Source organism: Vidua macroura, chromosome 4, assembly GCF_024509145.1.
Source record: "Vidua macroura isolate BioBank_ID:100142 chromosome 4, ASM2450914v1, whole genome shotgun sequence".
NCBI lineage: Eukaryota > Metazoa > Chordata > Aves > Passeriformes > Viduidae > Vidua > Vidua macroura.
This window is the reverse complement of record NC_071574.1, coordinates 46,268,077-46,284,124: the sequence shown is the minus strand read 5'-3', so window position 1 is coordinate 46,284,124 and position 16,048 is coordinate 46,268,077. Positions and strand designations below refer to the sequence as shown.

Here is a 16,048-nt window from a genome sequence, read left to right as displayed (position 1 = left end):
ATGACACATAACCATAGAACAGTGTTTTGAATTACACTTTTAGTGGACAAAAAATAACTGGAGGAGTTTGCCATCATAAATTAATCTTGCAGTGTTTGATGACCTGTATTATCATTTAAGGTACTGAAAAGAAAGAGGCAAAGTTTTTTCCCCCTAAGCATTAGAGGTTGTACTTGGCACAATAAACAGAGAAGGAAAATCATAGATCTTGCTAGTGAAATAAAGACATGGTAATAGATAATGTTTTTTGTCTTTCAGAGTGTATTAGGAGCATTTCTAATTGAAGATATTAGTGGTACTTGAAAAAGAACATGATATATTGTTTTTAAAGTACATGATCTATTGTGTTTATTGTTTTTAAAATAGAAAGCTATGTCTTCTTAAGGCAGCGTTGCATATAAAGTGTGTGGAAAAGAAACCAAGGCACAGGGAGAGCCTGGGTTTCCATTTATTCCTTGGCAGTTTACACCTAAATTCTGCCAGTGTAAGTATAACTGGCACGCAATAAAGTGTACTTCGATTCACACTTGTGCAAGCTCCCCATGGCTAGGGACAGGCTGAGGTTAGCCAAGCATGATCAGGGAGCAGATGGGATAGTCTGACAGAGAAGTTAAAGGTAAAACTACAGCGTGCCCCGCCTGTGCTGCAGGGCTGTGTGCATTAGTCATTGCAAAGATGCACCCACCTTCCTACTGCAGTGCCATGAAGCTCCCTAAAGCCCAAGAGAGTTTCCCCTTTTCCATGCCTTATCAGCAGGAATATCATACAGGTCAAACAGCCTCATTTACCCATCTGGATGTCTCCCAGTGTCTTTGATGCAGCTTCGAGGTTGACCTGTGCAAATATAATTAACCTTCCCTGCCTCTGGCTGTGCTGGAGAGAAGGGAGGGAGCACAGAGGCACATAGGGGGTGGTCAGCCTCACAAAATCTACATTTTTCATATTAAGATCTGACAGGTTTTTCTAACATGACTATTTCTACCCTGTAGTTTGGGAGATCAAAGCTTCCTTTTTACCCAGTCTTTTGCTTGCATTTGGATTTTATCTCTATAACCTTGACTAGATAGATGAGTTTTTAATGGTGTCAGCATGACCCAGGGAAATTACAATGTCAACAGCAATTGTTCTGCAGGTCTGTTAATCCAGTTTCATCCTATTTACTCATGTTGTTGTTTGGCTTGTGATAAATAGGGTTGTACTTGAAAAAAAAATAGGAAAGTTTTCAATTTTTTGTTTCCTAATCGTGGGAATTACTTTCCTGGTTTCTTCCCTTCCATTTTCACAGAATCACAGATTGTCTGAGTTTGCAAGGCACCTCTGGAAGCCATCTGGTCCAACCCACCTGCTCAAGCAGGCTCAGCTAGAGCTTGTTGTCCAGGACTCTGTGCCTTTGGGTTTTGAATATCTCCAAAGGATGGAGATTGCACAACCTCTCTGGGCAACTTGTGTCAGTGTTTGGTCTCTCTGACAGTTAAAAAGTGTTCCCAGATGTTCAGAGGGACCTCCTGTGTTTCAGTTTCTGCTCATTGCTCCTTCTGCTGTCGCTGGATATCACTGGGAAGAGCGAGGTCTTCCTTGCATCCTTTACATCCTTCTACCTTGTTGCCCTTGTGTATATTGTTCAGACATACAGGCTTGCAGAATACTGCTGATAGTCAGCTCAGATCTTTTTCAGAGGTTTTTGGTCATTTTTTTCCTTCCTTGTTTTCTTTCCTGGGTTTGCAGCTCAGAAGAGGATTCCTTGCAAGGCATGGCTGAAAATAACAGTATAAGAAGATCTGGGAGAATTCTCCACTCCCACCTTTGCCACTCCTATCTCTATTGAAAACTGGGAGCAAAACATTTTTATTGCTTGTTTTTCCATCAAGCAGCTGTATGAATTAAATGACATTTTGTGATACCCTGGAGTTCCAGGACACAATACATGTGAGTCATAATAGGTATGCTAAGTTAACAAAGCTCTTTTTATCCCAGAATTCATGTGCTCCTTTTTGACATATTATTTATTAAACGTGATTTTTATATTTTCTGTTATTTGCAGATCTTTTAATTACTAGTTCTGAATGTTTAACTTCTTACTTAGCTCATGAAAACATGTAAATTTAATTTTGGCTGAGAAGTGAGCACACATTTTGCCAACCATGCTTGGGAACTTTTTTCTGCATATAGAGTAAAAACATAATTTGCTACTATATTTGGAGGGATGGATAGGAAAGGTACATTTGATGGTGTCCTGGTAGCCCCTTTTGACTCCTATATATGTTTTGATTAAGAAATGTGTAACTTGCAGAAACCTAAGAAATGGCAGGCCAGTGCTTACCACAGGCCAGATCATAACTGCTGGCATTTTTTTTCCTTTAATGAGTTTTGGTATTTGTAGTGAGGGGATTCATTCCCCTTGAACAGTCCAAACCTCTGATTTTGGGAAGGAAGTAATGATGTAAGTAATGAACTTTGCCATTCTAAAGCTCTGTGTGTGGGTGTGCACGTGTGTTTGGGAATTGTGCTACTGCAGGGGCTGGAGAGGGAAACCCAAGTTTGGCACCATGATAAAGTGCTAATCTGATCTAATATCATCTCTGAAGTTTGTTTACTTTCTCAGCTTTGAGCAGTTGGGGATACTAATGATGCATTATGTGGGAATCTAGGGCATCCCTCTGGCTGCCCTGGAAGGTCTGGGACCCTGGCAGAGGGTCAGGAACCCCCCTGTACAGAGTCCCGAGAGACACTGTCTCTGATCTCTATCCATGGAAAAGAGTTTTCAATCTTACAGGATGAATTACAAGCTCTGAGTGTTTGATATAAGTAGTAATTAGTGTGGCACGGGTGCAAAAGTAGAATTTTAGGATTCTAGATAAGGGGTTCAAAGGGGGCAACATGGAGGAAATTGGGCGTGCCTTGTCCTTTTTCTTCTTCTTCATGCCCTCCATGTTTCAGTGTGGTGTTGGCATTTTTCTGTTGGTTTAGGCTGGGGACACACTGTTCAACATGGGTGATGGATATTGGCACGTTATTGTAAATACAGCACACGTAGTTTCTAGTATATAATGTTTGTAACATCCCACTGAGGGGCAGAGCCCCCACGCTGTCCTGCAAGACAGACCTGCTGCAGGTCAGAGAGAAGATATTTTAGATAGGAAGAAATAAACAACCTTGAAAACCAGCACAGACGAATTACGACTCCTTCTTTGGCAGTGGGGCTGAAAGACAGGGACTTTACAATCTCAGGATCATTCAAATGTCAAAGATCCCAACAGCATTATCAGACAACAATCCAAAGCAATGGATTTGTACCACGTGTAACACAGAACAAGCTCAGTATCTGGCACAGAGATATTAAGGTTTTAGTGGCTACCAAAGAAGTGCATGAGTGTTCTTTCGGTTTTGGGTTTAATTTAAAGCTAAACCTTGATATCAAAATATACTATATCTTGCTAGGAAAACAGCTTGTAGTACTAACATCTTTCCTAAGCCTGACCATGCTGAAAGTGTTTTACTGAATTGTTCTGCTTTTCCTACTTCCTAGGAGAACCTCCTTATGAGGACAGGCTGAGGGAGTTGGTGCTGTTAAGCCTGGAAAAGAGAAGGCTCCAGGGAGACTTTAAAGCACCTTCCAGAACCTAAAGGGGGCCTGCAAGAGAGCTGGAGAGGGACTTTTCTCAAGGGCATGTAGTGATGGGACAAGGGGGAATGGCTTTAAGATAAAAGAGGGGAGGTTTAGATTGGATATTGGATAGGAAGCCTTCACTGTGAAGGTGGTGAGGCACAGAAAGAAATTGCCCAGAAAAGCTGTGGATGCCCCATCAGTGGGAGTGTTCACATCCAGGTTGGATGGGGCTCTGAGTCACCTGGCCGAGTGGAAGGTATCCCTGCCCCCATGCCCATGGCATCAAGCTGGAACTCAATGATCTTTAGGTCCCTTCTGATCCAAACCATAACCCATATGGTTTTAGGATTCATAGCTAACTACTCATTGCAAGCTTTTATCAGTAAGTAGTCTGGAAAACATGTATGTTTTAACTGATATTCCACATATTTTAACTGTGTACCAAATGCATTAATTTTAGGTGTTATTAAAATTAATTTGAGGATCAAATTTTAAAATGTGCTAGCCCTGTTTCTAGTGCAAAGTGATCTACTATGTTCTAAAGAAGCCATTTAAGTCATAGAGGGTTCTTCTTGTTCATGATATGAATAATTGAGTCATAGTTTTCAGTATTTTAATGGGCAGGTATCTCTACACACTTCTACTTTTTTTCAGGAGTTGCTGTTGGTTTTCTCTCTCTGATGATAATTTTTATTCTTTAAATCACAAGTTTTCATTGTATTAAAATATTCTCTGAGTAATGTTGATTATATTTACCTGTGATATGCTGAATATATTTCTTTTTGGACTGTTACTCAGTTATCCTGAGAAATTGAAACATCTTTTTAGAGGAGTGGGGACTTAATTAGCAGGGAGAAAAGATCTAGTGGGGTCCTTTAGTGGACAAATATTTGATGGTTTGCCATGCTTAATTGTCTACTAGTCTTGTGTTGTGTGGCAAAATAGCAATCATGTGGACTAGGTACAAGAACTATTGTCTGAGATGCTGAAAATAGACCAGTTGATCAATTTACCACTTGTAACTCTAGCCTTACAGTAGGTATTTCAGGGACTTGCTTTATAATGGCCTTTCTCTGTTCTAAAGTTTTGTACTATTATTATGTCTTGAGGTAAAGTGTAGATTGTGAAAAGATAAAATGCACAATGGAGAGGTCTGTGTTCTCAAACAAAATCTGAGGCTACACTTTATTTCCTGATTTCTGTTCTGCTCAGAATTGCACAGATCTGGCATCGTTGCTTCTATCAGGTACTTATTACTGTGAGATATAGTAATTTTCCCTAAGTGTATGCAGAATTTGCATTTGCTTAGCTTTCTATGTTGGAAATATGTATTTCTAATTCTGCATTCAATTTTATGGCTGTATTGGAAAAGGACAGTAAAGAATAATTTCCTGAAATAATCTTTCAGGATCCAAATTTTCCATGCTGGCCTGTTTTCAGGAATTTCCTTTTCATTGAATCGTTTCCCAGTCTATCTGTCTTCATGTCTTCCTCTGAGAATTAAAAGGGCTTTAGTAAATAGAAGGAAGACCTTTTTTGTTTGTCTATTACTGCCAGGGCATCTCCTTGTACACATCTTTAACTTAGTGGTTTACACTGACTGTGCAAAATTTCTTTTTCTTGCACCTTGAACAATGAAGGTCTGTTTTATACCCAGGAGTTCAAAGTGCTTTGAATTCTGATTTTTGAGAACAATAAACTAATTCAGAAGTTGTCCCATTGCTCCCATGCTTCCAAACCTTATCCAGAAGACTGAAAACTGGCTCTCTATAATGGACTGGTAGATTTGCTGGTTCCCTTGGGATGCAGGCAAGGCACCAGACCTGAAGTCTCTCAGTTACAGCAGGCTCCTTATTGCAGGTGCACTGAACTCCTGTTTCTGTGATGCCATAGCCACTGCCATAAGTCACTGAGATGCAGAAATGGCAGGGAAACATGTGAAATTAGCACACTGAGAGATATTCTCTGCTCTGCCAGTAAACAGCACAGTGTCTGCAGGGCAGGGACACCAGAGAGGCTGTGTCAGGCATTTTGGGTGCATGCAGAATTTGAGATCTTTGCACTGGCAGTTGATTACTGGAGGATGCTTTCTGGTGACAAAGGAAATGTATTCCTACTTGTTTTGCCAGAACCACATTGACCTGAATGCAGACCACAAACTTTCCATGCTCAGACCATTGCACATCCCATTGTCAGTGCTGCATCTTGTGTCCAGAAAAAAAGAGGGTAGTGCTGAACCTGCATGTGCAAATTAGATTAGAGGCTGATGTGCATATGACATTTTAACATCTGCAGTTCCCAGTTACACACAAGCACCAGTTTGAGACCTTAAAATTTTGTCATATCCATTGCGAGTACTTTCTTTTCTTTTCTTTTCTTTTCTTTTCTTTTCTTTTCTTTTCTTTTCTTTTCTTTTCTTTTCTTTTCTTTTCTTTTCTTTTCTTTTCTTTTCTTTTCTTTTCTTTTCTTTTCTTTTCTTTTCTTTTCTTTTCTTTTCTTTTCTTTTCTTTTCTTTTCTTTTCTTTTCTTTTCTTTTCTTTTTTCCTGGCAAGCTCAGGATGTTTTCATATTGCTTTTTCATTTCTTGTTCACACCTTCAAGACATTCTGAATATTATGAGTGGTGCAGAGTCAACTGAGTGCTAATTTCTCATTTCTTAGCTTAAACAGATTGCTTTGTTCAGGTGCCTTTGCTAGCAAAAGTACAATTCTAGATCATCTGTCTTGGCAGCTGAGAGCCATCACCAACATTTAGTCCTTGAAATTCAGCAGTAACAAGTTAATGCTTGGAAGCAGTTTGAATTGATTACCAAGAAGCAAATATACACTTACCCTTGTCAAATGGGGCATAATTTAATCTATACACTAATTACATTGTTACAACAAAATACTTTCATTTGTGGCTGCCTAAAAATGTAAGAAAGAATGAATATAGCAAATACTATTTAAAAACTGATAGAGTCTAGGAATAGGATAGTTGCTACAAATTCCCTGTCTGATCCTTCTAGTTATATGTAAAAGGAAGCATAAAAATCCCCAAAAAGAGTCAAACACTTTTGAGAAAAATTTTGAATAATACAAGGCCAAAATCACAAAATTACAGATAAATTAAAAAAAAAAAAAAAAGAAAAGAAAAAAAAGATAAAAAAATATGTTAAAAAACTAGCTGCTTTGTTCAGTTTTGCAGGTTGTTTTCACCTGTTTAAATTTTGTCTGTTTTGCAGTGTATTCAAATGTATTACTTTAAGCTTTTTGCAGTAGATATATTTTTATTTTTAAAAAAGGTATTTAGTTATCTTTTGCCAGAAAAATAGTTAAAACTTATTTCTCCATACTCTAGTAGAGGGAAAACCAAAGATATTATAAGCTCACATTTTAGTTTTTAGAAATTACCAGTTTTTCATTTTAAGAGAGTGATATACGGCATTTTTATTTCAGCCAAACTACAGTAAAACCAGTGACATCTTTTTCTTGAGATATAATTGATTTCGAACTGCAGGATGTGACTAGAAGGAAAAATAAAAAAGTGCTGCCATTTCACTAGTTAGAAAGAGGAAAGAAAGACCATTTTGTACGAAGGTCTCAGAGGGAAATCCAAAGCTAATGAAAAATTTCTCAGGTTGCAATATCTTTTTTTTTTTTAATTTTTTTCTCATTTGTTTTTTATTTAAACTGCAGACATCTCAAACCATTTGCAAGAGATGTGGCAGGCAGGAATTGCTCAGCTTATAAGCACCCTTCAAAAGAGTGAAAACACAAAACCCTCTCTCTCAGGTTTGCCTAGAAAAGTTGAACTAAAGTTCTTTCTTTTCCACTTACACCTAGGCAGTCTGGGAGGAGAATGTTAACCACTGGTCCCTAGCAGCATATCCTGACTTCTGATCACTCATATTAAAGAAAAACATCCATTTCAGAGAGAGTGCAAGACTGCGTGGAAATAGAAAATACCACACCCCACCTTAAAAAAGGTAAGAAAGGTTTTCCTGCTGATGCTTTAATGGTGTCTTCATTTAACAATTAATTATGTTAAAGGCAGAAGTGAAAATTTAGATAATTGAACACTAAAATATTTATTTAACCTACATATTCTAACTTAGAAAAAAGGATTCTTTTTGTTTAAAAGGGAGAATGTAATGCATGCATTCCTGAGCTTAAAACTATTTGTTTTGTAGCTTTTGTGTGTATTGTGGAAAAAGAAATACTGTGTAAACCAGAAAACATTATCTTTCATGTCAAGCACAGAAGTTTTTCTTAGCCATGCAGTGTTTCGTAGCTTCCCTTGTACAACACAACTCTCATTTTGCCAAGACATGCACAGCGTGTTTGTAGAATGCTGCTGCTGGGAATTAATGCTAAGGAGTAGTGCTGCCTTTTGTGCTTTTATCAGAACAAATCTGCACTATCTCCCTTTCTGCTGGGTTTTGGATTGACTGGTTATTTATAAAATATTTGCAACTTCCTTAGATGCTTCAGTTCTAAAAAGTGTTGGAAGAAGCTGAGAACAGCTGAGAACACACTGTACCCTGCACCTGTACCTCTGAAAGTGGAGTGACAGCAATGGAGGATCTTTTCCATTCAGATTTTCTTTGCACCCCCGCCCAAACTTTTTTTTTTTTTTTTTTTTTTGGTAGAGAATGTTGAAATTCTGATAATTTCTTTCTATAGCAGCCATTCAGTAACGTGGTTCCAGGACAAATGTGTTCATCACATTTCTGAATGCCCTACCCTACAGGACATACCTATAAATTTTGATTTTGTACAAAATCAAAACATAGAAATGCTGTACAAAACATAGAAATGCTGTCTTTGCTTTTGTACAAAGCAGTATGATTCTGCTGTTTGAAGCTGTTGTGGTTTTAGAGAATCTGTGCTGACTAACCCATATCATCTTGTAAATTCAAAAGACTATTGCTTACCTATAAGTCCTGACTTGTGACTGTCTTTCCAAAATGTTTGTTTGGCTGGTGTTTTATGTGGCAAGAGAATGAATGACAAGCAGATATCTTTGACTACTCTTCTGAAATGCTCAGCTGAAATGCATCGGCTTGCTGCTGAGAAACAAAGGTTCTGTTTTCTTGAGATAGTTATAGTAATTTTGACATTTTTCTATCATAAAAACCTTCTACACCTTAGCTGAGGGTACAAACGTGTTTGTGACATACCTGTTTGTGAGATGGGGTCTGTTAATGTTTACAGGCAGGGCATGGTCTTATTTCTTCAAAGTAGAAAGGTAATAAGTGTGCAACCACCAATGGAAAATGCTCTTTGAGTACAGGATGCTTCCTACCTGCCCTGTCTAACCTCATATTTCCACACCATTTGTATGTAAGGATCACAGATTCTGAACTGCCTTCTGTTTCCTTTGGATAGGCTTAATTTTTGCAAGCAACACAGCCTTTTTCAAATAGCACATTTTATATTTTGCCCAGAAAGATACAATACCCATTGGCTTAAAATACAGCTGTGAACAGTCTGTGAGGGTGGTCAGGTACAACAGCATGTCCAGACTGACTAATACAAACTTCATAACTAAAATATGCAAGGCATAGGTTTCTGTATAGAATTTGTATATAATATTTCTTCCAAGAGAATTAAACCTACATTTTTTTTCTGACAGTGTACCCAATGTTCTTTCATAACCGCCCACATATCCTGTTGTTAGAATATTCTGCTTTTTACTGCAGAAAAAGTCCAAACCTTTTTTAGATCCAAACCTTTTTTAGAAAGTAATTTGCAGTTAGTAGAGATTTTGCTTAATCTGTGAGATTCTCTGTAAATCATTTGTGAATGTAGTGGTAGTCAACTTTTGAACAAGTTTATTGAAATTTAATATTTTGGTTTTTTTCCTAATGCAGACAATTTTTTTTCTAATTCATTCCACCATTTCACATTTTCTAAGCTAAAATGCTCATAGCTTCAGACTCACATTTACTGGTGATCCTACCCAGCTTTTCCAGAGACTTCAGATTTCCTATAAGGTATTGTCTATTAAGGCTTTTTCTTTTTTTTTTCTTTTTTCTTTCATTCTTCAAAAAAGTGGAAGAACAGAAAATCTTGGTTTTTTTGTATTCTATTAAAGTTTTTTAGTTTTTTTTTTTAAATTTCATTTGCATCATCCACAATTTTCCCCCTTTATTCTGCAATTTCTTGTTCTCCTAATTGTGCTTCTCCTGTTCTTTATGTCTGACCAATTCATATTTCTTTCTTACAACACCTGATGACTATGGATACATTTGGTTGTGTACTTTCAGTCACTTCAGAGGAAGTAAAAATAACAAAGATTTTCTGAAATGAGTCACTGTTGAGTAATTAGCTCTGCAAAGAATTTATTTCCTATTTTAATGAAGAAGGGGCCCTGTGAGGAAGACAGAGTCCTTGATTTAGTCAACGTTATGTTGCAGCATTTGTTCATGATTCATTTTCTAGATTTTTAAATTTCTCTTGTGTTATTTTTGCAATGAGTTTTAGTGATAAACCTCAAAATGAAAAGTCCCTTGAATTGTGAACCCTCTGCATATTGATGTGAACAAATTGGTTGTCTTCTCAAATTTAAAATCACAAAACCAGCCAGGAAGTCTCTCACTGTAAATGGACTCAGACTTCATGCTCTTCTGCAATTCAGTCTTTGCTTGTTTTTGTGCAGAACAAGTGTCATGTCCTCGTTCTAGCCCAGTAAGGAGTGACCCCACACACCTGAGAAATTTGCTTGTTCAGTCCATGGTTTGTTCATCTGGTGCCTCTGGCCATGCAGGACTGGGACCTGGGGTATGGAGCTCAGCTGGATAGCTTCATCCTTACACTATGTGGAAAACTCCTCTAAAAAACTCACCTGTGCTTACCGTAGCCACACCTGTCCCCTGTGTTGCACTCAGAAAGAATCAATGCCTTTGTTGCCTCCATGACCTGAGAAGAACAACCAAGAAGATGTCCTGAGGGTTGCAGCAATCTGAAATTATGTTCACAGTTCCATGGAAAGTGTTTTCTGATATGCAATTAATTAGTAACTTCAGCACATCACACTGTCTGCAGAACACTGCAGCAGGAGTTGAAAACTGGGGTGGTTACATCCATCTGCTAATAGTTGTAGGGCAATAATTACAGTAAAAATGCTCAAGATTTTGATGATCTGAAACCTATACTGTAAATGTCCAATAATTGTTTCATATACCATTTGGGGAATCTGCTGGTTGGGTGTATTTCTCTCTGTGGCCATCACAGAGGGCATTGGAGGTTACCAGCCTGAGAGTCTAAGCACCAAGTCCTTCTCTTGATAAGAGTTGTGAGATCCATGCCTGATATTTACCAAGCTGGCAACCAGTGAGAGATTTGGCCTCTTTAACTATTACTGGCAGGAAAGTGAAAGGGCAGTAAGTAGATCTGTTAGAATATGGAAGCTACACCTGACAATTTTAGGATCTTCCAGAGAGCCTGGAGAGAGTGAAGCAAAAGGCTCAAGCTCCTTCTGCAGAAATTTCCTCTGAAAGCTAATACCATCATGCTGAAGAGCACAGTTATAGTTGATCAACTCCTTTTGAAATAATGGTAAGACAGCTCTAAATAAAACAACAATGAACAAAAGAAGTTGTCATGTCTCATTTTTCATGTTCCTTTATCTTCCCAATATATAACAGGACTGGTTACCTTTTGCATCTGCTCTGTTCCTTGAGGAAGTTGCCCAGTATGCAAGAATTGTCTTGACAATTTTGCAAGTTTTTTCTCCTTTTACTTCCTTTGGATAAGATGGATGGTATATTTATGTTAAAATCAGAGGAGTATTTATGTTCAGCCTCTGAAGCCTGTATGTTTTTGAATTTTTGTGCTTAATACAGAATAAGAGCTTTAGGAAAATGAATATAATATGTTCTAAGGCAGAGCTAATTCTTGTGAAGTCGTTTGATTGCAAGATTATAGCTTGATTGTAATTAAATCTGTTTCTTTTTTTTTTGGTCGCCAGGTTATAATTGGAATTGAAATTACTTTTTCCTAATTAGAGTGACTAGTTCTAAGCAAGATTTGCATGCTCACCAGAAGTATTCTGGAGCAGCTTATATCTTAAAATGGGGTCCAAACTGTGCAACTGGATGATTCTTGAATTTTTTCAATGTTTTCAGAATTTCTTTTGACAAGCCAGTATTTTCAGAAGGCCAGGAACCATGTTTGCAAAATTAGGATTAATTTCTGTTTTGGTTATTATTTTTGTGTTATATTTAGTTGTTATTTTTGTGATCTTGCTGACAACAATTGACTCGGGTTTAGTAGTTCTGTAGACTACATTGTTTTAATTTCTTCTATACTGAATTCTGAGAGAATATTGATGAAGAGAACAGTAGGAAAAATTATCTGAGGGCAAAAGGTGATTTATGCTTCCTCTGCTACTTTTAGAACTGGGTCAATTAAAGGATTCCCTATGGTAATACTTTTTTTCATTTCTGCTCCTACATGACAGTTTCAAAGTTCAAATTTGCATCTTAAGAGTACTTAGGAATTCAGGTTCATAGGATTAGGACAGGAAAAATGACACAAATCCTGATTTGACTTTGTGAATGTGATATATATGTTTGTTATGTTCTGCCTCAGGCATCTGACAGTGGTTAAATAATCTTAGAAAGTCAGGAAAAGACACTCATATACTTAATTTTAATATGATTTAGTGCTTTCTTGAGCTGAAAGCTCACTATCAGATGGGTTTCAGTGGCTGACTAGGATGGAGAGAAGTAAAGTACTTCAGGAAATTCTTAACAGAGAAGAAACCCAAGTATTTATCAGAGCTAATTATGAAATGTCACGTTAAATGCTGTTATGGCAGTGGTCTGACTATCTGGTCTGTATTCAAGGATTTAAAATTCCCTGTGACCTTTCTCCACTGCATCCAAATGAATCTCTGAGCTGAAATGCAGCTCAAAGACATAGGCAGCTTTTAAAAAGCTTCTTGGAGATCTGTACTGTTGTGAACTGAGAGTAGACAGAGGGATCTCCAAGACAAAGGCCTTCTTCAGCTCCATCGTCTTTATCCTTAGGTCAGAAGGGGAGATGAACTCTCCTGTCATTGTTGGATAATTCCCGCTGAGAGGATTGATTTTTATTGATAAAACTCAGGCTAAAACAATATCATATAGTGCTGGCTTGTGTCTTCTGTAGTTTCTATATTGCATATATTGTTGTCTAAAATTAGACTTCCCAAAACCAAAGATTGGTTCTATAGATGAAGCAAGAGTACAAAAGATGTGTAACCTACAGGCAAATTTCCCTAGAAAAGCTCTTCAAGGACTTTTAAACTCTTATTTTAATCTGATTATGTTTTATAGAGGACAAATGTTGTAATTATTAATGGCTGTAGTATTTTCAGATTTAGAAGATACAATGTGACATTATAATTCTCCTATGTAACATAGGTAGTAAAAGTATATTTTATTGAGCCTATTCATGTAGTTGCTTATTCTTTGGTGCAATTTAGAGTATGGGAAACATGCAAGTAGAAAATGTAATCTGAAGAAAATAAGCTCTTGTAAATCCTTGTGCTTCAGCATTCAGGTAGCTAATACAGCACTTATACTATAATACTGTTTAATACTATTAAGCTATCTAATATAGTGTTCATGTATGGCACTATTTGTTTATTGTGTTAAATAGAAATGCTATTTATAATTAAAGTGTTTATTAAATAAACATTTAACATTATTAGTTTCCATTAGTGATCAGAGGAAGGAATGCAGACAGTAAGAAGAAAAACATGTCCTGTACAATGTGACTTTCTTATTACAGAGTTCTGCAGTTCCTGGGAGTTTTGGTTTGCAGGTCCTTGTTATGAAGTGCAGCTATAATTTTCACAGGTTAAAGACCTCTAATGTAATGTAATGAGTGCTGTACCCTTACAATGCTGCTACTGCATTGTTCCAAATCAGCCTAAAATGTAAGACACTTTAGTACATGATTTAAAGCTAAGGGAAAATTCACCTTGTGTTTGATTTCAAAATCTCAGTGGTGATATAAGTGTGTTGTGTTATAATTCTTGTTTCAGCAACATTTGGTAAAAAAAAAAAAAACAAACCCAAACCAAAGACACCCCCCAAAAAAAAAAAACAAAAAACAAACAAACAAACAAACAAACAAAAAAACACATGGCTGCAGCTGAAAGTGATACTAACCAAAATGTTCAGTCTGAGGTACTTGGTATTGATGATTCAGGTATTATAAAAATAAACTGGGTTTTAAATTGTAAATTAAAGAGACAGAACACATTTTCAGTTTATTTATGGAGGAAAACTCTTCCTTCCTCATAAATTACTGTAAGGGATCTGCTTATGTCTGAGTCTGCTTGTGTCTAAAAAATGTAGATCTGACCAGGCTGGTCTTGCAGTTCTTTCTCACTGCATGTGGGTCAGCTGTTGTCTTACATAACCTGGAGAATATCCGAACACTTAGGATAGCAAGACCTAAGTATTTGTATAGGAATTCTAAGAGATGGGCTTTTACAGCTGGGACAGATTTAGTGTTTTCTTCATTACTTCCCTTTTCTCTTTTCTTTCCCATTATTTCAAGCTGCAGCAATGATCAGCTTAATTCTAGTATTTGAACAGGAGAGTCCTAGAAACTGTCTCTAAGAAGCAATAAGTTATTCAGTTCCTTGTCTTCCTCTTTAAAGTGTAGAACTGTTAATTTCATTGTATTTCTGAGTACCTTGTTAAGGTGAATGTATCTGCACTTCATGGATCTGTCCAATTGTTTAATATACTCTGTCTAGAAACTGTTCCTGATACTGAACTGAAACTTTCTCTGGCAACATTTTGTCATAGAAAACACTCAGACACTCCTGAACAACCCTACTCATTTCATTCTTCTGTAGTCTCACTTCAAAAATTAAAGTTTAGAACTGAAAGACAAAGCTATCTTTAAGGATTCAATAAGTAATCTTTTATAGTCCCAAACTTATTTGAATTCCTCTGCTAAGGTATGAAAACAAAGCTGCAATAAGGAAATCTCCAGTGATAGAAATATAGGAAGGAATTATGGAAAACTAGATCATGAACAAAATAATTTTTTTTAGATTTCAGTTCAGGCAGTTGCTTGAGGGTAAATTAAACTGAATTCTTCAGCTGGGGTATTGGTGTCTTAGTTTCAGAAATTGTTAATGAAAATAATACCAGCTATTTATTTCACTTCTGCTGAAATTATTAAATAGGCTGCACTCATGGATACTTGGACTTTTCCAAGGGAACTGGCCCAACAACTTTAGAGGTTACAGGCCTGATAAATACATTTTGAAACACTGTCACATGAAAATGAAAGGCAATCTTCATCCTCAATAGCTTAGTTACTTGTAATTCATATTAAGTGCCTAAGGGAAATTTATATAGCCTTTGTGATGTCTATATGAAATTGTAAATGGAAAAGTCTATAATTCAGCTATTATCCATTGAGGGACTGTAAGAATATGTATGAATGAAGAAATACTGAACTTTCTTATGGAAACCTTAATGCTGAAAAGCAAAAAACACTTCCTTAGAAGACTTGAAATGCCTCTTAATCTGTAAAGAAATCTGACCTGTGTTGAAAACTAGTTACAGAAGCAGAAGTAACAGCACTTTCTCTGGCTTTAAAGATTTGTATCTAGATTCAACTAACTAAAAGCTAGATGAGCATGATCATCCTAGATCATTCCACCAATGATATTTATCCCTTGAGTGCAACAGAAAAGACCTGGGCTGTTTGCCTTCCTTAGGAGTGCTTGACTGTGTCGGAGTCAGCAGGATGTGTACACAGTAGAAATTTGGGAAAGACTTTTTGTTTATACTAAAATAGATAGTTGAGTTAATTATGAAATGGGGGTGGTGATTTTTAGATGCTTCCACTAAATGCCAGTTTCTCCATATGTTTTTAAGCAGCTTGGGAAAACGATGCAAATTTCTCCTTATGTTTTAAGAAACTTGGAAGAACTATGCAATGGTAGCTCTTAAAAGTTAAAATACTGCTGAAAGCCTTCCTTGTAAAAGTCATCATACATCTTGAACTGCCAGTTTTCTGGTAATTTTATGGCCATGACTTAAGAAGTCCTAAAAGCCACTAGGCAGTGATTTTAATCTTTATTTAGGATTCTCTTGTAGCTAATATTGTTTAAATTCTCTATGCCTCCTTATTTTCCTCCCCCCTCTCTTCCTTCTGTCAGCCTTTCATCCATTTGCCTTAAAGGCCCAGGGTGGATGAGTCAGTGATTCCAATCTGTATTTGCTTAGATACCAACTCCCTTTTAGGGATAGCATTAACATGCTTTATCTCAGTAGGTAGTCATGCTTTTTGAACAATTTTGACATCTGGAACTTTCTTTTATTAGATATAGACTGCTGCACTCCTCTCTATATCAAAAATAAAGCAGGATCTCTGGGTATGGTTTTTTAAAAAATCCAAAACACAAACAACCCAGTTCTTGCAGTATCTTGCTGCACAG

At 36.9% G+C, this 16,048-nt stretch overlaps 1 protein-coding gene across 1 annotated transcript in view; it reads left to right on the top strand.

The window, feature by feature from the left end:
* Window positions 1-7,543: 7,543 nt before the first annotated feature.
* Window positions 7,544-16,048, top strand: part of CRACD (capping protein inhibiting regulator of actin dynamics) — a 68,853-nt gene continuing 60,348 nt past the window's right edge. Inside the window, exon 1 of the mRNA XM_053975435.1 lies at window positions 7,544-7,574. The gene's annotated coding sequence lies outside the window, so the exon portion shown is untranslated. The remainder of the gene's footprint in view (window positions 7,575-16,048) is intronic.